This window comes from Salvelinus alpinus, chromosome 2 (genome assembly GCF_045679555.1).
Source record: "Salvelinus alpinus chromosome 2, SLU_Salpinus.1, whole genome shotgun sequence".
In the NCBI taxonomy this organism is placed as follows: Eukaryota; Metazoa; Chordata; class Actinopteri; order Salmoniformes; family Salmonidae; genus Salvelinus; species Salvelinus alpinus.
The window spans coordinates 13,264,436-13,284,581 of record NC_092087.1 but is presented as its reverse complement, the minus strand read 5'-3'; the positions used below and the strand labels follow the sequence as shown (position 1 = coordinate 13,284,581).

Here is a 20,146-nt window from a genome sequence, read left to right as displayed (position 1 = left end):
TTCTTTCCCATACCGGGAGTTGAACCCATGACACCTGTATGTACACCAGAAATCCTTACCGATAGACCATATGGGAAAACATTTACTTAAAATAAACATCACAGTCAAATCTATAAATGTTGAAATGATGCCTTTTGTAATTAAGAGCTCCATCTTTTTTCTCAGAGATGTTGGGGAAAAGTCCCATATAAAATCAGTCTAAAATGTGTTTGAAGAGAGAACAGCCAGACACAATGAAAAGTATACAGTATCATTCCCAGCTTGATTTGAATCAATTAAATATAGTGACGAGCCAGCCAGGAGTCGAACCTAGAATCTTCTGATCCGTAGTCAGACACGTTATCCATTGCGCCACTGGCCCCACAGACAAGCTGAAGTCAGGTCACTCCTAGACCAGTGTACACAGCCATAGCGTCTGTCACCGACAAGGTTCTTTGGTTTTCTGTTACAGATGCATATCTTCATTCGATCCTCCTGTTGTTGCATGAATTTTACTGCAGAGCAAGAAATGCAAACATGAAGTGTATTCAACGTTTAAAAAGCATTGTCAATTTTGAATCTACATAACATTTCACATTTCCTGTTGCTGAGGGAATATTGTTGTGTTGTGTGATACTGCTGCCAGTTAAAATCTGTTGTTACACAAGTGCATGCCAAATAATAAGATTTTCTTTCCCATACAGGGAGTTGAACCCATGACACCTGTATGTACACCAGAAATCCTTACCGATAGACCATATGGGAAAACACTTACTTAAAAAAAACATCACAGACAAATCTATAAATGTTGAAATGATGCCTTTTGTAATTAATAGCTCCATTTTTTTTCTCAGAGATGTTGGGGAAAAGTCCCATATAAAATCAGTCTAAAATGTGTTTGAAAAGAGAACAGCCAGACACACTGAAAAGTATACAGTATCATTCCCAGCTTGATTTGAATCAATTAAATATAGTGACGAGCCAGCCAGGAGTCGAACCTAGAATCTTCTGATCCGTAGTCAGACACGTTATCCATTGCGCCACTGGCCCCACAGACAAGATGAAGTCAGGTCACTCCTAGACCAGTGTACACAGTCATAGCGTCTGTCACCGACAAGGTTCTTTGGTTTTCTGTTACAGATGCATATCTTCATTCGATCCTCCTGTTGTTGCATGAATTTTACTGCAGAGCAAGAAATGCAAACATGAAGTGTATCCAACGTTTAAAAAGACTTGTCAATTTTGAATCTACATAACATGTCACATTTCTTGTTGCTGAGGGAATATTGTTGTGTTGTGTGATACTGCAGCCAGTTAAAATCTGTTGTTACGCAAGTGCATGCCACATGCCAAGATGTTCTTTCCCATACCGGGAGTTGAACCCGGGCCACCTGGGTGAAAACCAGGAATCCTTACCGCTAGACCATATGGGAAGATATTTAGTTTAAAAAAACATCAAGGTCAAACCTATAAATGTTGAAATTATGCCTGTTGTAATTACAAGCGCCATATTTTTTCTCAGAGATGTTGGGGAAAAGTCCCATATAAAATCAGTCTAAAATGTGTTTGAAAAGAGAACAGCCAGACACACTGAAAAGTATACAGTATCATTCCCAGCTTGATTTGAATCAATTAAATATAGTGACGAGCCAGCCAGGAGTCGAACCTAGAATCTTCTGATCCGTAGTCAGACACGTTATCCATTGCGCCACTGGCCCCACAGACAAGATGAAGTCAGGTCACACCTAGACCAGTGTACACAGTCATAGCGTCTGTCACCGACAAGGTTCCTTGGTTTTCTGTTACAGATGCATATCTTCATTTGATCCTCCTGTTGTTGCATGAATTGTACTGCAGAGCAAGAAATGCAAACATGAAGTGTATTCAACGTTTAAAAAGCATTGTCAATTTTGAATCTACATAACATTTCACATTTCCTGTTGCTGAGGGGATATAGTTGTGTTGTGTGATACTGCTGCCAGTTAAAATCTGTTGTTACACAAGTGCATGCCAAATAAAAATGTTTTTTCCCATACCGGGAGTTGAACCCATGACACCTGTATGTACACCAGGAATCCTAACCGCTAGACCATATGGGAAGACATTTACTTAAAATAAACATCACAGTCAAATCTATAAATGTTGAAATGATGCCTTTTGTAATTAAGAGCTCCATCTTTTTTCTCAGAGATGTTGGGGAAAAGTCCCATATAAAATCAGTCTAAAATGTGTTTGAAGAGAGAACAGCCAGACACAATGAAAAGTATACTGTATTTTTCCCAGCTTGATTTTGGTCAACTAAAGACAGTGTTGATTCCGCCAGGAGTCGAACCTAGAATCTTCTGATCCGTAGTCAGACACGTTATCCATTGCGCCACTGGCCCCACAGACAAGCTGAAGTCAGGTCACACCTAGACCAGTGTACACAGTCATAGCGTCTGTCACCGACAAGGTTCCTTGGTTTTCTGTTACAGATGCATATCTTCATTTGATCCTCCTGTTGTTGCATGAATTGTACTGCAGAGCAAGAAATGCAAACATGAAGTGTATTCAACGTTTAAAAAGCATTGTCAATTTTGAATCTACATAACATTTCACATTTCCTGTTGCTGAGGGGATATAGTTGTGTTGTGTGATACTGCTGCCAGTTAAAATCTGTTGTTACACAAGTGCATGCCAAATAAAAATGTTTTTTCCCATACCGGGAGTTGAACCCGGGCCACCTGGGTGAAAACCAGGAATCCTAACCGCTAGACCATATGGGAAGACATTTACTTAAAATAAACATCACAGTCAAATCTATAAATGTTGAAATGATGCCTTTTGTAATTAAGAGCTCCATCTTTTTTCTCAGAGATGTTGGGGAAAAGTCCCATATAAAATCAGTCTAAAATGTGTTTGAAGAGAGAACAGCCAGACACACTGAAAAGTATACAGAATCATTCCCAGCTTGATTTGAATCAATTAAATATAGTGATTATTCTAGCTAAGTGTTTTCAACCATATGGTCTATCGGTAAGGATTTCTGGTGTACATACAGGTGTCATGGGTTCAACTCCCGGTATGGGAAAGAAAATCTTATTATTTGGCATGCACTTGTGTAACAACAGATTTTAACTGGCTGCAGTATCACACAACACAACAATATTCCCTCAGCAACAGGAAATGTGAAATGTTATGTAGATTCAAAATTGACAATGCTTTTTAAACGTTGAATACACTTCATGTTTGCATTTCTTGCTCTGCAGTACAATTCATGCAACAACAGGAGGATCAAATGAAGATATGCATCTGTAACAGAAAACCAAAGAACCTTGTCGGTGACAGACGCTATGGCTGTGTACACTGGTCTAGGAGTGACCTGACTTCAGCTTGTCTGTGGGGCCAGTGGCGCAATGGATAACGTGTCTGACTACGGATCAGAAGATTCTAGGTTCGACTCCTGGCTGGCTCGTCACTATATTTAATTGATTCAAATCAAGCTGGGAATGATACTGTATACTTTTCAGTGTGTCTGGCTGTTCTCTTTTCAAACACATTTTAGACTGATTTTATATGGGACTTTTCCCCAACATCTCTGAGAAAAAATATGGCGCTTAGTAATTACAACAGGCATAATTTCAACATTTATAGATTTGACTGTGATGTTTATTTTAAGTAAATGTCTTCCCATATGGTCTAGCGGTTAGGATTCCTGGTTTTCACCCAGGTGGCCCGGGTTCAACTCCCGGTATGGGAAAGAACATCTTGTCATGTGGCATGCACTTGCGCAACAACAGATTTTAACTGAATGCAGTATCACACAACACAACAATATTCCCTCAGCAACAAGAAATGTGACATGTTATGTAGATTCAAAATTGACAAGTCTTTTTAAACGTTGGATACACTTCATGTTTGCATTTCTTGCTCTGCAGTAAAATTCATGCAACAACAGGAGGATCGAATGAAGATATGCATCTGTAACAGAAAACCAAAGAACCTTGTCGGTGACAGACGCTATGACTGTGTACACTGGTCTAGGAGTGACCTGACTTCATCTCGTCTGTGGGGCCAGTGGCGCAATGGATAACGTGTCTGACTACGGATCAGAAGATTCTAGGTTCGACTCCTGGCTGGCTCGTCACTATATATAATTGATTCAAATCAAGCTGGGAATGATACTGTATACTTTTCAGTGTGTCTGGCTGTTCTCTTTTCAAACACATTTTAGACTGATTTTATATGGGACTTTTCCCCAACATCTCTGAGAAAAAAAATGGAGCTATTAATTACAAAAGGCATCATTTCAACATTTATAGATTTGTCTGTGATGTTTTTTTTAAGTAAGTGTTTTCCCATATGGTTTATCGGTAAGGATTTCTGGTGTACATACAGGTGTCATGGGTTCAACTCCCGGTATGGGAAAGAAAATCTTATTATTTGGCATGCACTTGTGTAACAACAGATTTTAACTGGCAGCAGTATCACACAACACAACAATATTCCCTCAGCAACAGGAAATGTGAAATGTTATGTAGATTCAAAATTGACAAGTCTTTTTAAACGTTGAATACACTTCATGTTTGCATTTCTTGCTCTGCAGTAAAATTCATGCAACAACAGGAGGATCGAATGAAGATATGCATCTGTAACAGAAAACCAAAGAACCTTGTCGGTGACAGACGCTATGACTGTGTACACTGGTCTAGGAGTGACCTGACTTCAGCTTGTCTGTGGGGCCAGTGGCGCAATGGATAACGTGTCTGACTACGGATCAGAAGATTCTAGGTTCGACTCCTGGCTGGCTCGTCACTATATTTAATTGATTCAAATCAAGCTGGGAATGATTCTGTATACTTTTCAGTGTGTCTGGCTGTTCTCTTTTCAAACACATTTTAGACTGATTTTATATGGGACTTTTCCCCAACATCTCTGAGAAAAAAAATGGAGCTATTAATTACAAAAGGCATCATTTCAACATTTATAGATTTGTCTGTGATGTTTTTTTTAAGTAAGTGTTTTCCCATATGGTCTATCGGTAAGGATTTCTGGTGTACATACAGGTGTCATGGGTTCAACTCCCGGTATGGGAAAAAACATTTTTATTTGGCATGCACTTGTGTAACAACAGATTTTAACTGGCAGCAGTATCACACAACACAACAATATTCCCTCAGCAACAGGAAATGTGAAATGTTATGTAGATTCAAAATTGACAAGTGCTTTTTAAACGTTGAATACACTTCATGTTTGCATTTCTTGCTCTGCAGTAAAATTCATGCAACAACAGGAGGATCGAATGAAGATATGCATCTGTAACAGAAAACCAAGGAACCTTGTCGGTGACAGACGCTATGGCTGTGTACACTGGTCTAGGAGTGACCTGACTTCAGCTTGTCTGTGGGGCCAGTGGCGCAATGGATAACGTGTCTGACTACAGATCAGAAGATTCTAGGTTCGACTCCTGGCTGGCTCGTCACTATATTTAATTGATTCAAATCAAGCTGGGAATGATACTGTATACTTTTCAGTGTGTCTGGCTGTTCTCTTTTCAAACACATTTTAGACTGATTTTATATGGGACTTTTCCCCAACATCTCTGAGAAAAAAAATGGAGCTATTAATTACAAAAGGCATCATTTCAACATTTATAGATTTGACTGTGATGTTTATTTTAAGTAAATGTCTTCCCATATGGTCTAGCGGTAAGGATTTCTGGTGTACATACAGGTGTCATGGGTTCAACTCCCGGTATGGGAAAAAACATTTTTATTTGGCATGCACTTGTGTAACAACAGATTTTAACTGGCAGCAGTATCACACAACACAACAATATTCCCTCAGCAACAGGAAATGTGAAATGTTATGTAGATTCAAAATTGACAAGTGCTTTTTAAACGTTGAATACACTTCATGTTTGCATTTCTTGCTCTGCAGTAAAATTCATGCAACAACAGGAGGATCGAATGAAGATATGCATCTGTAACAGAAAACCAAGGAACCTTGTCGGTGACAGACGCTATGACTGTGTACACTGGTCTAGGTGTGACCTGACTTCAGCTTGTCTGTGGGGCCAGTGGCGCAATGGATAACGTGTCTGACTACGGATCAGAAGATTCTAGGTTCGACTCCTGGCTGGCTCGTCACTATATTTAATTGATTCAAATCAAGCTGGGAATGATACTGTATACTTTTCAGTGTGTCTGGCTGTTCTCTTTTCAAACACATTTTAGACTGATTTTATATGGGACTTTTCCCCAACATCTCTGAGAAAAAAAATGGAGCTATTAATTACAAAAGGCATCATTTCAACATTTATAGATTTGTCTGTGATGTTTTTTTTAAGTAAGTGTTTTCCCATATGGTCTATCGGTAAGGATTTCTGGTGTACATACAGGTGTCATGGGTTCAACTCCCGGTATGGGAAAGAAAATCTTATTATTTGGCATGCACTTGTGTAACAACAGATTTTAACTGGCAGCAGTATCACACAACACAACAATATTCCCTCAGCAACAAGAAATGTGACATGTTATGTAGATTCAAAATTGACAAGTCTTTTTAAACGTTGAATACACTTCATGTTTGCATTTCTTGCTCTGCAGTAAAATTCATGCAACAACAGGAGGATCGAATGAAGATATGCATCTGTAACAGAAAACCAAAGAACCTTGTCGGTGACAGACGCTATGGCTGTGTACACTGGTCTAGGAGTGACCTGACTTCAGCTTGTCTGTGGGGCCAGTGGCGCAATGGATAACGTGTCTGACTACGGATCAGAAGATTCTAGGTTCGACTCCTGGCTGGCTCGTCACTATATTCAAATCAAGCTGGGAATGATACTGTATACTTTTCAGTGTGTCTGGCTGTTCTCTTTTCAAACACATTTTAGACTGATTTTATATGGGACTTTTCCCCAACATCTCTGAGAAAAAAAATGCAGCTATTAATTACAAAAGGCATCATTTCAACATTTATAGATTTGTCTGTGATGTTTTTTTTAAGTAAGTGTTTTCCCATATGGTCTATCGGTAAGGATTTCTGGTGTACATACAGGTGTCATGGGTTCAACTCCCGGTATGGGAAAGAAAATCTTATTATTTGGCATGCACTTGTGTAACAACAGATTTTAACTGGCAGCAGTATCACACAACACAACAATATTCCCTCAGCAACAGGAAATGTGAAATGTTATGTAGATTCAAAATTGACAAGTGCTTTTTAAACGTTGAATACACTTCATGTTTGCATTTCTTGCTCTGCAGTAAAATTCATGCAACAACAGGAGGATCGAATGAAGATATGCATCTGTAACAGAAAACCAAAGAACCTTGTCGGTGACAGACGCTATGGCTGTGTACACTGGTCTAGGAGTGACCTGACTTCAGCTCGTCTGTGGGGCCAGTGGCGCAATGGATAACGTGTCTGACTACGGATCAGAAGATTCTAGGTTCGACTCCTGGCTGGCTCGTCACTATATTTAATTGATTCAAATCAAGCTGGGAATGATACTGTATACTTTTCAGTGTGTCTGGCTGTTCTCTTTTCAAACACATTTTAGACTGATTTTATATGGGACTTTTCCCCAACATCTCTGAGAAAAAAAATGGAGCTATTAATTACAAAAGGCATCATTTCAACATTTATAGATTTGTCTGTGATGTTTTTTTTAAGTAAGTGTTTTCCCATATGGTCTATCGGTAAGGATTTCTGGTGTACATACAGGTGTCATGGGTTCAACTCCCTGTATGGGAAAGAAAATCTTATTATTTGGCATGCACTTGTGTAACAACAGATTTTAACTGGCAGCAGTATCACACAACACAACAATATTCCCTCAGCAACAGGAAATGTGAAATGTTATGTAGATTCAAAATTGACAATGCTTTTTAAACGTTGAATACACTTCATGTTTGCATTTCTTGCTCTGCAGTAAAATTCATGCAACAACAGGAGGATCGAATGAAGATATGCATCTGTAACAGAAAACCAAAGAACCTTGTCGGTGACAGACGCTATGGCTGTGTACACTGGTCTAGGAGTGACCTGACTTCAGCTTGTCTGTGGGGCCAGTGGCGCAATGGATAACGTGTCTGACTACGGATCAGAAGATTCTAGGTTCGACTCCTGGCTGGCTCGTCACTATATTTAATTGATTCAAATCAAGCTGGGAATGATTCTGTATACTTTTCAGTGTGTCTGGCTGTTCTCTTTTCAAACACATTTTAGACTGATTTTATATGGGACTTTTCCCCAACATCTCTGAGAAAAAATATGGCGCTTGTAATTACAACAGGCATAATTTCAACATTTATAGGTTTGACCTTGATGTTTTTTTAAACTAAATATCTTCCCATATGGTCTAGCGGTAAGGATTCCTGGTTTTCACCCAGGTGGCCCGGGTTCAACTCCCGGTATGGGAAAGAACATCTTGTCATGTGGCATGCACTTGCGTAACAACAGATTTTAACTGGCTGCAGTATCACACAACACAAAAATATTCCCTCAGCAACAAGAAATGTGACATGTTATGTAGATTCAAAATTGACAAGTCTTTTTAAACTTTGAATACACTTCATGTTTGCATTTCTTGCTCTGCAGTAAAATTCATGCAACAACAGGAGGATCGAATGAAGATATGCATCTGTAACAGAAAACCAAAGAACCTTGTCGGTGACAGACGCTATGACTGTGTACACTGGTCTAGGAGTGACCTGACTTCATCTCGTCTGTGGGGCCAGTGGCGCAATGGATAACGTGTCTGACTACGGATCAGAAGATTCTAGGTTCGACTCCTGGCTGGCTCGTCACTATATTTAATTGATTCAAATCAAGCTGGGAATGATACTGTATACTTTTCAGTGTGTCTGGCTGTTCTCTTTTCAAACACATTTTAGACTGATTTTATATGGGACTTTTCCCCAACATCTCTGAGAAAAAAAATGGAGCTATTAATTACAAAAGGCATCATTTCAACATTTATAGATTTGTCTGTGATGTTTTTTTTAAGTAAGTGTTTTCCCATATGGTCTATCGGTAAGGATTTCTGGTGTACATACAGGTGTCATGGGTTCAACTCCCGGTATGGGAAAGAAAATCTTATTATTTGGCATGCACTTGTGTAACAACAGATTTTAACTGGCAGCAGTATCACACAACACAACAATATTCCCTCAGCAACAGGAAATGTGAAATGTTATGTAGATTCAAAATTGACAATGCTTTTTAAACGTTGAATACACTTCATGTTTGCATTTCTTGCTCTGCAGTAAAATTCATGCAACAACAGGAGGATCGAATGAAGATATGCATCTGTAACAGAAAACCAAAGAACCTTGTCGGTGACAGACGCTATGGCTGTGTACACTGGTCTAGGAGTGACCTGACTTCAGCTTGTCTGTGGGGCCAGTGGCGCAATGGATAACGTGTCTGACTACGGATCAGAAGATTCTAGGTTCGACTCCTGGCTGGCTCGTCACTATATATAATTGATTCAAATCAAGCTGGGAATGATACTGTATACTTTTCAGTGTGTCTGGCTGTTCTCTTTTCAAACACATTTTAGACTGATTTTATATGGGACTTTTCCCCAAAATCTCTGAGAAAAAAAATGGAGCTATTAATTACAAAAGGCATCATTTCAACATTTATAGATTTGTCTGTGATGTTTTTTTTAAGTAAGTGTTTTCCCATATGGTTTATCGGTAAGGATTTCTGGTGTACATACAGGTGTCATGGGTTCAACTCCCGGTATGGGAAAGAAAATCTTATTATTTGGCATGCACTTGTGTAACAACAGATTTTAACCTCTAACGAGCCTCTACCCCGGGTCCGGGATCACCCCCCACCCCCCCACACACTGATTAGCATAGCTAGCATAGCTTCACAAGTAGATAGTAGCATCTAAATATCATTAAATCACAAGTCCAAGACACCAGATGAAAGATACAGATCTTGTGAATAAAGCCACCATTTCAGATTTTTAAAATGTTTTACAGGGAAGACAAAATATGTAAATCTATTAGCTAAACACGTTAGCAAAATACACCACTTTTCTAACTCCATCAGTTTCTTACTACTTCAGGTGCTATCACCAATTCGGCTAAACTAAGATATTGATAGCCACTAACCAAGAAAAAACCTCTTCAGATGACAGTCTGATAACATATTTATGGTATAGGATAGGTTTTGTTAGAAAAAAGTGCATATTTCAGGTAGAAATCACAGTTTACAATTGCACCGACCATCACAAGACGACTAGAATTACTATAGAGAGCAACGTGTATGACCAATTTACTCTTAATAAAACATTTCATAAGAATAGACAAAGCATAGCAATGGAAAGACCCAGATCTTGTGATTCCAGACAATATTTCAGATTTTCTAAGCGTTTTACAGCGAAAACACAATAAATCGATAAGTTAGCATACCACATGTGAAAACGTTACCAGAGCATCGATTCCAGCCAAAGAGCGCTATAACGTAATCACCGCCAAAATATATTAATTTTTTCACTAACCTTCTCAGAATTCTTCCGATGACACTCCTGTAACATCATTTTACAACATACATATACAGTTTGTTCGAAAATGTGCATATTTAGCCATACAAAACCGTGGTTATACAATGGAAATAGTCACAACTCAAGCATCAAAATGAGGGACGTCAGCTTTCAGAGTGATCTAGTTTAATCGAAAGCTAATCATATACTTGACTAAAAAATACAGGGTTGACAGGAATCGAAAGACAAATTAGTTCTTAATGCAACCGCTGACTTACATTTTTTAAATTATCCTTACTTTTCAATACAGGGTTCGCCAAGTGAAGCTATACCAAACAAAATGGCGAAATATGCGTTTAAAATATTTCGACAGAACAACGATTTATCATATTAAATATTGCTTACTTTGAGCTGTTCTTCCATCAGATTCTTGGGCAATGTATCCTTTCTATGTTATAAACTTCTTTTGGTCGATAGATGTCCTCTGTCCTTCGAAATGTCCACTAACAACGACCGAGACCCCGAAACGTTCCCAAAGCTTAAAAGTGCACGACAAAGAAATTCCTCAGAATCGCACTAAACGGATATAAATTGCTATAAAACGGTTCAAATTAACTACATTATGATGTTTTTAACAACTATAACGAGTAAAAACATGACCAGACAAATATTACTGGTTAAACAACGATTTGGAATGAGGCAAGTCCGATGTCCATCCTGCTTGTGACGCGCGAAGAAAAGAGAGTGGTACTTCCACGTTTTCTTGTTTTATAGTGGCTGTGATTGTGCAATCGACTCCATTCAAAACGTGATGACGTACAGACACCCAGAGGAAGACGTAGGCAGTGTCGGTTTCTTCATAGCATTCACTGTCGCTCCAGATCAGGTCAGGGGTAAAAATTTCTGAAATCTGACCCCTGTCATGAAAAGTGCTGTAGATATAGTTCTGTACCACTCAGAGACAAAATTCCAACGGCTATAGAAACTAGAAAGTGTTTTCTATCCAATAATAACAATAATATGCATATTGTACGATCAAGAATTTAGCACGAGGCAGTTTAATTTGGAGACCCAAATATGCTAATGCGGAACAGCACCCCCTATAGTTCCAAGAAGTTAACTGGCAGCAGTATCACACAACACAACAATATTCCCTCAGCAACAGGAAATGTGAAATGTTATGTAGATTCAAAATTGACAAGTCTTTTTAAACGTTGAATACACTTCATGTTTGCATTTCTTGCTCTGCAGTAAAATTCATGCAACAACAGGAGGATCGAATGAAGATATGCATCTGTAACAGAAAACCAAAGAACCTTGTCGGTGACAGACGCTATGACTGTGTACACTGGTCTAGGAGTGACCTGACTTCATCTCGTCTGTGGGGCCAGTGGCGCAATGGATAACGTGTCTGACTACGGATCAGAAGATTCTAGGTTCGACTCCTGGCTGGCTCGTCACTATATATAATTGATTCAAATCAAGCTGGGAATGATACTGTATACTTTTCAGTGTGTCTGGCTGTTCTCTTTTCAAACACATTTTAGACTGATTTTATATGGGACTTTTCCCCAAAATCTCTGAGAAAAAAAATGGAGCTATTAATTACAAAAGGCATCATTTCAACATTTATAGATTTGTCTGTGATGTTTTTTTTAAGTAAGTGTTTTCCCATATGGTTTATCGGTAAGGATTTCTGGTGTACATACAGGTGTCATGGGTTCAACTCCCGGTATGGGAAAGAAAATCTTATTATTTGGCATGCACTTGTGTAACAACAGATTTTAACCTCTAACGAGCCTCTACCCCGGGTCCGGGATCACCCCCCACCCCCCCACACACTGATTAGCATAGCTAGCATAGCTTCACAAGTAGATAGTAGCATCTAAATATCATTAAATCACAAGTCCAAGACACCAGATGAAAGATACAGATCTTGTGAATAAAGCCACCATTTCAGATTTTTAAAATGTTTTACAGGGAAGACAAAATATGTAAATCTATTAGCTAAACACGTTAGCAAAATACACCACTTTTCTAACTCCATCAGTTTCTTACTACTTCAGGTGCTATCACCAATTCGGCTAAACTAAGATATTGATAGCCACTAACCAAGAAAAAACCTCTTCAGATGACAGTCTGATAACATATTTATGGTATAGGATAGGTTTTGTTAGAAAAAAGTGCATATTTCAGGTAGAAATCACAGTTTACAATTGCACCGACCATCACAAGACGACTAGAATTACTATAGAGAGCAACGTGTATGACCAATTTACTCTTAATAAAACATTTCATAAGAATAGACAAAGCATAGCAATGGAAAGACCCAGATCTTGTGATTCCAGACAATATTTCAGATTTTCTAAGCGTTTTACAGCGAAAACACAATAAATCGATAAGTTAGCATACCACATGTGAAAACGTTACCAGAGCATCGATTCCAGCCAAAGAGCGCTATAACGTAATCACCGCCAAAATATATTAATTTTTTCACTAACCTTCTCAGAATTCTTCCGATGACACTCCTGTAACATCATTTTACAACATACATATACAGTTTGTTCGAAAATGTGCATATTTAGCCATACAAAACCGTGGTTATACAATGGAAATAGTCACAACTCAAGCATCAAAATGAGGGACGTCAGCTTTCAGAGTGATCTAGTTTAATCGAAAGCTAATCATATACTTGACTAAAAAATACAGGGTTGACAGGAATCGAAAGACAAATTAGTTCGTTAAAAACATCATAAGGTAGTTAATTTAAAGCGTTTTATAGCAATTTATATCCGTTTAGTGCGATTTTGGGACATTTATTTTTGCAACGATGTGAAAAGTTGGGCACGCTTTTCAGTTCATCCCGAACGCAGTTGACATTTCCACATGGCAAGAGGACAGCTTTCCACCAAAAGATGATTTCTCCCAAGAAAGGATCCTTTGCCCAAGATACTGATGGAAGAACAGCTCAAGGTAGGACATTTTTATTATGATAAATCGTGTTTCTGTCGAAACATTTTAGTGGCTTCGGACGCCATGTTTTTTGACGTAGCATCGCTTGGCGCAAGCTGTATTGAAAAGTAAGGATAATTTAAAAAATGTAATTCCGCGATTGTATTAAGAATTAAATTGTCTATCAATCCCTGTCCACCCTATATTTTTTAGTCACGTTTATGAGTATTTATGTATAAGAGTAGATCACTGTCTAAGTGGCGCACAGACTTTTTCTGACCAGCTGAGCTACATTCCACATTGTCTAACCATGATTTTGGTGGCTAAATATAAACATTTTCGATCAAACTCTATATGGATTGTGTAATATGATGTTACAGGAGTGTCATCTGAAGAATTCTGAGAAGGTTAGTGAAAAAATTAATATATTTTGGCGATGTTTACTTTTATCGCTCACTTTGGCTAGAATCAATGCTGGGCTGCTATGTGCTATGTGCTATGCTAATATAACGATTTATTGTGTTTTCGCTGTAAGACACTTAGAAAATCTGAAATATTGTCTGTATTCACAGGATCTGTGTCTTTCGATTCGTGTATGCTGTGTATTTTTACGAAATGTTTGATGATTAGTAAGTAGGTAAACACGTTGCTCTAAGTAGTTTTTCTATTCCATTTGTGACGGTGGGTGCAGTTGTAACCTATGCCATCTACCTGAAATATGCACTTTTTTCTAACAAAACCTATCCCATACCATAAATATGTTATCAGACTGTCATCTGATGAGTTTTTTTATTGGTTAGGGGCTATAAATATCTTAGTTTAGCCGAATTGGTGATAGCTACTGGTGTTGGTGGACAAATAAAAGATGGTGGATTATGCTAATGTGTTTTTAGGTGCTAATGTGTACATCTTTACATATTGTGTCTTCCCTGTAAAACATTTAAAAAATCGGACATGTTGACTGGATTCACAAGATCTGTGTCTTTCATTAGCTGTATTGGACTTTAATGTGTGAAAGTTAAATATTTAAAAAAAATATTTTTTTTGAATTTCGCGGCACTGGTTTTTCAGTGGGGGTGGGGGGGGAGTGCCGCTAGCGCCACTCTCATCCTAGACAGGTTAATGCAACCGCTGACTTACATTTTTAAAATTATCCTTACTTTTCAATACAGGGTTCGCCAAGTGACGCGATAACAAACAAAATGGCGAAATATGCGTTTAAAATATTTCGACAGAACAACGATTTATCATATTAAATATTGCTTACTTTGAGCTGTTCTTCCATCAGATTCTTGGGCAATGTATCCTTTCTATGTTATAAACGTCTTTTGGTCGATAGATGTCCTCTGTCCTTCGAAATGTCCACTAACAACGACCGAGACCCCGAAACGTTCCCAAAGCTTAAAAGTGCACGACAAAGAAATTCCTCAGAATCGCACTAAACGGATATAAATTGCTATAAAACGGTTCAAATTAACTACATTATGATGTTTTTAACAACTATAACGAGTAAAAACATGACCAGACAAATATTACTGGTTAAACAACGATTTGGAATGAGGCAAGTCCGATGTCCATCCTGCTTGTGACGCGCGAAGAAAAGAGAGTGGTACTTCCACGTTTTCTTGTTTTATAGTGGCTGTGATTGTGCAATCGACTCCATTCAAAACGTGATGACGTACAGACACCCAGAGGAAGACGTAGGCAGTGTCGGTTTCTTCATAGCATTCACTGTCGCTCCAGATCAGGTCAGGGGTAAAAATTTCTGAAATCTGACCCCTGTCATGAAAAGTGCTGTAGATATAGTTCTGTACCACTCAGAGACAAAATTCCAACGGCTATAGAAACTAGAAAGTGTTTTCTATCCAATAATAACAATAATATGCATATTGTACGATCAAGAATTTAGCACGAGGCAGTTTAATTTGGAGACCCAAATATGCTAATGCGGAACAGCACCCCCTATAGTTCCAAGAAGTTAACTGGCAGCAGTATCACACAACACAACAATATTCCCTCAGCAACAGGAAATGTGAAATGTTATGTAGATTCAAAATTGACAAGTCTTTTTAAACGTTGAATACACTTCATGTTTGCATTTCTTGCTCTGCAGTAAAATTCATGCAACAACAGGAGGATCGAATGAAGATATGCATCTGTAACAGAAAACCAAAGAACCTTGTCGGTGACAGACGCTATGACTGTGTACACTGGTCTAGGAGTGACCTGACTTCAGCTTGTCTGTGGGGCCAGTGGCGCAATGGATAACGTGTCTGACTACGGATCAGAAGATTCTAGGTTCGACTCCTGGCTGGCTCGTCACTATATTTAATTGATTCAAATCAAGCTGGGAATGATTCTGTATACTTTTCAGTGTGTCTGGCTGTTCTCTTTTCAAACACATTTTAGACTGATTTTATATGGGACTTTTCCCCAACATCTTTGAGAAAAAATATGGCGCTTGTAATTACAACAGGCATAATTTCAACATTTATAGGTTTGACCTTGATGTTTTTTTAACCTGTCTAGGATCAGCGTGGCGCTAGCGGCACCCCTCCCCCCCTCCCACTGAAAAACCAGTGCCGCGAAATTCAAAAAAAATATATTTTTAAAATATTTAACTTTCACACATTAAAGTCCAATACAGCTAATGAAAGACACAGATCTTGTGAATCCAGTCAACATTTCCGATTTTTAAAATGTTTTACAGGGAAGACACAATATGTAAAGATGTACATCTATTACCTAAAAACACATTAGCATAATCCACCATCTTTTATTTGTCCACCAACACCAGTAGCCATCACCAATTCGGCTAAACTAAGATATTTATAGCCCCTAACCAACAAAAAAACTCATTAGATGACAGTCTGATAACATATTTATGGTATGGGATAGGTTTTGTTAGAAAAAAGTGCATATTTCAGGTAGATGGCATAGTTTACAATTGCACCCACCGTCACAAATGGACTAGAATAATTACAATGAGCAACGTGTTTACCTAACTACTAATCATCAAACATTTCGTAAAAATACACAGCATACACGAATCGAAAGACACAGATCCTGTGAATACAGACAATATTTCAGATTTTCTAAGTGTCTTACAGCGAAAACACAATAAATCGTTATATTAGCTTAGCACATAGCAATTAGCAGCCCAGCATTGATTCTAGCCAAAGTGAGCGATAAAAGTCAACATCGCCAAAAGATATTAATTTTTTCACTAACCTTCTCAGAATTCTTCCGATGACACTCCTGTAACATCACATTACAACATGCATATACAGTTTGATCGAAAATGTTTATATTTAGCCACCAAAATCATGGTTAGACAATGTGAAATGTAGCACAAGCTGGTAAAGAAAAAGTCCTTGCGCCACTTAGACAGTGATCTACTCTTATACATAAATACTCATAAACGTGACTAAAAAATATAGGGTGGACAGGGATTGATAGACAATTTAATTCTTAATACAATTGCGTTATTACATTTTTTAATTTATCCTTACTTTTCAATACAGTTTGCGCCAAGCGAAGCTACGTCAAAAAACATGGCGTCCTAAGCCACTAAAATGTTTCGACAGAAACACGATTTATCATAATAAAAATGTCCTACCTTGAGCTGTTCTTCCATCAGTATCTTGGGCAAAGGATCCTTTCTTGGGAGAAATCATCTTTTGGTGGAAAGCTGTCCTCTTGCCATGTGGAAATGTCAACTGCGTTCGGGATGAACTGAAAAGCGTGCCCAACTTTTCACATCGTTGCAAAAATAAATGTCCCAAAATCGCACTAAACGGATATAAATTGCTATAAAACGCTTTAAATTAACTACCTTATGATGTTTTTAACTCCTATAACGAGTGAAAAGATGACCGGAGAAATATAACAGGCTAAACTAACGCTTGGAACAGGTGCGCGCCGGTGTCCTCTAGGCTCATGACGCAGCTCCCAAAGAATGACTAGCTTCAGGGTTTTTTCATTTGTAGGTCCTGTGAACGTGCAATCGACCCCGTTGGAATCGTCATCACGTAAAGGCATCCAGGGGAAGACGTAAGAAGTGTCCGTATAGTCATAGCAACGACAGTGCCCTTTTAACTGACTTCAGAAGAGTGGCCAACATTTCTCAAATCTGACTCCATGTCAGGGAAATTGCTGTAGAATGGGCTCTGTTCCACTTAGAGACAAAATTTCAACTCCTATAGAAACTATAGACTGTTTTCTATCCAATAATAATAATAATATGCATATTGTACGATCAAGGATTTTGTGGGAAGCCGTTTAAAAAATTAGCCAAGTTAGCATAAATAGTCTAAACAGCGCCCCCATCCCCAACAGGTTAAGGAAAAGTGTTTTTTTTCAATTTCATGCTTGAAACTCGCTGAAATTGGTTCCTATCCTCTAGTTTAAGCAGTACTGCAAAAAATTTCACTAACAGAGTGCATTAAACACGATTTAGAGCTTGTTTAAGGAAAAGTGTTTTTTTTCAATTTCATGCTTGAAACTCGCTGAAATTGGTTCCTATCCTCTAGTTTAAGCAGTACTGCAAAAAATTTCACTAACAGAGTGCATTAAACACGATTTAGAGCTTGTTTAAGGAAAAGTGTTTTTTTTCAATTTCATGCTTGAAACTCGCTGAAATTGGTTCCTATCCTCTAGTTTAAGCAGTACTGCAAAAAATTTCACTAACAGAGTGCATTAAACACGATTTAGAGCTTGTTTAAGGAAAAGTGTTTTTTTTCAATTTCATGCTTGAAACTCGCTGAAATTGGTTCCTATCCTCTAGTTTAAGCAGTACTGCAAAAAATTTCACTAACAGAGTGCATTAAACACGATTTAGAGCTTGTTTAAGGAAAAGTGTTTTTTTTCAATTTCATGCTTGAAACTCGCTGAAATTGGTTCCTATCCTCTAGTTTAAGCAGTACTGCAAAAAATTTCACTAACAGAGTGCATTAAACACGATTTAGAGCTTGTTTAAGGAAAAGTGTTTTTTTTCAATTTCATGCTTGAAACTCGCTGAAATTGGTTCCTATCCTCTAGTTTAAGCAGTACTGCAAAAAATTTCACTAACAGAGTGCATTAAACACGATTTAGAGCTTGTTTAAGGAAAAGTGTTTTTTTTCAATTTCATGCTTGAAACTCGCTGAAATTGGTTCCTATCCTCTAGTTTAAGCAGTACTGCAAAAAATTTCACTAACAGAGTGCATTAAACACGATTTAGAGCTTGTTTAAGGAAAAGTGTTTTTTTTCAATTTCATGCTTGAAACTCGCTGAAATTGGTTCCTATCCTCTAGTTTAAGCAGTACTGCAAAAAATTTCACTAACAGAGTGCATTAAACACGATTTAGAGCTTGTTTAAGGAAAAGTGTTTTTTTTCAATTTCATGCTTGAAACTCGCTGAAATTGGTTCCTATCCTCTAGTTTAAGCAGTACTGCAAAAAATTTCACTAACAGAGTGCATTAAACACGATTTAGAGCTTGTTTAAGGAAAAGTGTTTTTTTTCAATTTCATGCTTGAAACTCGCTGAAATTGGTTCCTATCCTCTAGTTTAAGCAGTACTGCAAAAAATTTCACTAACAGAGTGCATTAAACACGATTTAGAGCTTGTTTAAGGAAAAGTGTTTTTTTTCAATTTCATGCTTGAAACTCGCTGAAATTGGTTCCTATCCTCTAGTTTAAGCAGTACTGCAAAAAATTTCACTAACAGAGTGCATTAAACACGATTTAGAGCTTGTTTAAGGAAAAGTGTTTTTTTTCAATTTCATGCTTGAAACTCGCTGAAATTGGTTCCTATCCTCTAGTTTAAGCAGTACTGCAAAAAATTTCACTAACAGAGTGCATTAAACACGATTTAGAGCTTGTTTAAGGAAAAGTGTTTTTTTTCAATTTCATGCTTGAAACTCGCTGAAATTGGTTCCTATCCTCTAGTTTAAGCAGTACTGCAAAAAATTTCACTAACAGAGTGCATTAAACACGATTTAGAGCTTGTTTAAGGAAAAGTGTTTTTTTTCAATTTCATGCTTGAAACTCGCTGAAATTGGTTCCTATCCTCTAGTTTAAGCAGTACTGCAAAAAAATTCACTAACAGAGTGCATTAAACACGATTTAGAGCTTGTTTAAGGAAAAGTGTTTTTTTTCAATTTCATGCTTGAAACTCGCTGAAATTGGTTCCTATCCTCTAGTTTAAGCAGTACTGCAAAAAATTTCACTAACAGAGTGCATTAAACACGATTTAGAGCTTGTTTAAGGAAAAGTGTTTTTTTTCAATTTCATGCTTGAAACTCGCTGAAATTGGTTCCTATCCTCTAGTTTAAGCAGTACTGCAAAAAATTTCACTAACAGAGTGCATTAAACACGATTTAGAGCTTGTTTAAGGAAAAGTGTTTTTTTTCAATTTCATGCTTGAAACTCGCTGAAATTGGTTCCTATCCTCTAGTTTAAGCAGTACTGCAAAAAATTTCACTAACAGAGTGCATTAAACACGATTTAGAGCTTGTTTAAGGAAAAGTGTTTTTTTTCAATTTCATGCTTGAAACTCGCTGAAATTGGTTCCTATCCTCTAGTTTAAGCAGTACTGCAAAAAATTTCACTAACAGAGTGCATTAAACACGATTTAGAGCTTGTTTAAGGAAAAGTGTTTTTTTTCAATTTCATGCTTGAAACTCGCTGAAATTGGTTCCTATCCTCTAGTTTAAGCAGTACTGCAAAAAATTTCACTAACAGAGTGCATT

General features: G+C 37.8%; 19 non-coding genes across 19 annotated transcripts; 14 read left to right on the top strand and 5 right to left on the bottom strand.

The window, feature by feature from the left end:
• Nucleotides 1–288: 288 nt before the first annotated feature.
• Nucleotides 289–361, bottom strand: trnar-acg (transfer RNA arginine (anticodon ACG)). The gene has a single exon. It is a non-coding gene; the product is annotated as a tRNA-Arg (tRNA).
• A 595-nt stretch (nt 362–956) lies between these two features.
• On the bottom strand, nt 957–1,029 carry trnar-acg (transfer RNA arginine (anticodon ACG)). The gene has a single exon. It is a non-coding gene; the product is annotated as a tRNA-Arg (tRNA).
• Nucleotides 1,030–1,340: 311 nt separating this feature from the next.
• trnae-uuc (transfer RNA glutamic acid (anticodon UUC)) lies at nt 1,341–1,412 on the bottom strand. Its single transcript has one exon. It is a non-coding gene; the product is annotated as a tRNA-Glu (tRNA).
• A 212-nt stretch (nt 1,413–1,624) lies between these two features.
• On the bottom strand, nt 1,625–1,697 carry trnar-acg (transfer RNA arginine (anticodon ACG)). Its single transcript has one exon. It is a non-coding gene; the product is annotated as a tRNA-Arg (tRNA).
• A 975-nt stretch (nt 1,698–2,672) lies between these two features.
• On the bottom strand, nt 2,673–2,744 carry trnae-uuc (transfer RNA glutamic acid (anticodon UUC)). Its single transcript has one exon. It is a non-coding gene; the product is annotated as a tRNA-Glu (tRNA).
• A 616-nt stretch (nt 2,745–3,360) lies between these two features.
• Nucleotides 3,361–3,433, top strand: trnar-acg (transfer RNA arginine (anticodon ACG)). Its single transcript has one exon. It is a non-coding gene; the product is annotated as a tRNA-Arg (tRNA).
• Nucleotides 3,434–3,646: 213 nt separating this feature from the next.
• On the top strand, nt 3,647–3,718 carry trnae-uuc (transfer RNA glutamic acid (anticodon UUC)). The gene has a single exon. It is a non-coding gene; the product is annotated as a tRNA-Glu (tRNA).
• Nucleotides 3,719–4,029: 311 nt separating this feature from the next.
• trnar-acg (transfer RNA arginine (anticodon ACG)) lies at nt 4,030–4,102 on the top strand. Its single transcript has one exon. It is a non-coding gene; the product is annotated as a tRNA-Arg (tRNA).
• Nucleotides 4,103–4,697: 595 nt separating this feature from the next.
• Nucleotides 4,698–4,770, top strand: trnar-acg (transfer RNA arginine (anticodon ACG)). The gene has a single exon. It is a non-coding gene; the product is annotated as a tRNA-Arg (tRNA).
• A 594-nt stretch (nt 4,771–5,364) lies between these two features.
• trnac-aca (transfer RNA cysteine (anticodon ACA)) lies at nt 5,365–5,437 on the top strand. The gene has a single exon. It is a non-coding gene; the product is annotated as a tRNA-Cys (tRNA).
• Nucleotides 5,438–6,031: 594 nt separating this feature from the next.
• trnar-acg (transfer RNA arginine (anticodon ACG)) lies at nt 6,032–6,104 on the top strand. Its single transcript has one exon. It is a non-coding gene; the product is annotated as a tRNA-Arg (tRNA).
• Nucleotides 6,105–6,699: 595 nt separating this feature from the next.
• Nucleotides 6,700–6,772, top strand: trnar-acg (transfer RNA arginine (anticodon ACG)). Its single transcript has one exon. It is a non-coding gene; the product is annotated as a tRNA-Arg (tRNA).
• A 587-nt stretch (nt 6,773–7,359) lies between these two features.
• Nucleotides 7,360–7,432, top strand: trnar-acg (transfer RNA arginine (anticodon ACG)). The gene has a single exon. It is a non-coding gene; the product is annotated as a tRNA-Arg (tRNA).
• Nucleotides 7,433–8,027: 595 nt separating this feature from the next.
• Nucleotides 8,028–8,100, top strand: trnar-acg (transfer RNA arginine (anticodon ACG)). The gene has a single exon. It is a non-coding gene; the product is annotated as a tRNA-Arg (tRNA).
• A 212-nt stretch (nt 8,101–8,312) lies between these two features.
• On the top strand, nt 8,313–8,384 carry trnae-uuc (transfer RNA glutamic acid (anticodon UUC)). The gene has a single exon. It is a non-coding gene; the product is annotated as a tRNA-Glu (tRNA).
• A 311-nt stretch (nt 8,385–8,695) lies between these two features.
• On the top strand, nt 8,696–8,768 carry trnar-acg (transfer RNA arginine (anticodon ACG)). Its single transcript has one exon. It is a non-coding gene; the product is annotated as a tRNA-Arg (tRNA).
• A 595-nt stretch (nt 8,769–9,363) lies between these two features.
• trnar-acg (transfer RNA arginine (anticodon ACG)) lies at nt 9,364–9,436 on the top strand. Its single transcript has one exon. It is a non-coding gene; the product is annotated as a tRNA-Arg (tRNA).
• A 2,410-nt stretch (nt 9,437–11,846) lies between these two features.
• trnar-acg (transfer RNA arginine (anticodon ACG)) lies at nt 11,847–11,919 on the top strand. The gene has a single exon. It is a non-coding gene; the product is annotated as a tRNA-Arg (tRNA).
• A 3,741-nt stretch (nt 11,920–15,660) lies between these two features.
• On the top strand, nt 15,661–15,733 carry trnar-acg (transfer RNA arginine (anticodon ACG)). Its single transcript has one exon. It is a non-coding gene; the product is annotated as a tRNA-Arg (tRNA).
• The last annotated feature ends 4,413 nt before the right edge of the window (nt 15,734–20,146 follow it).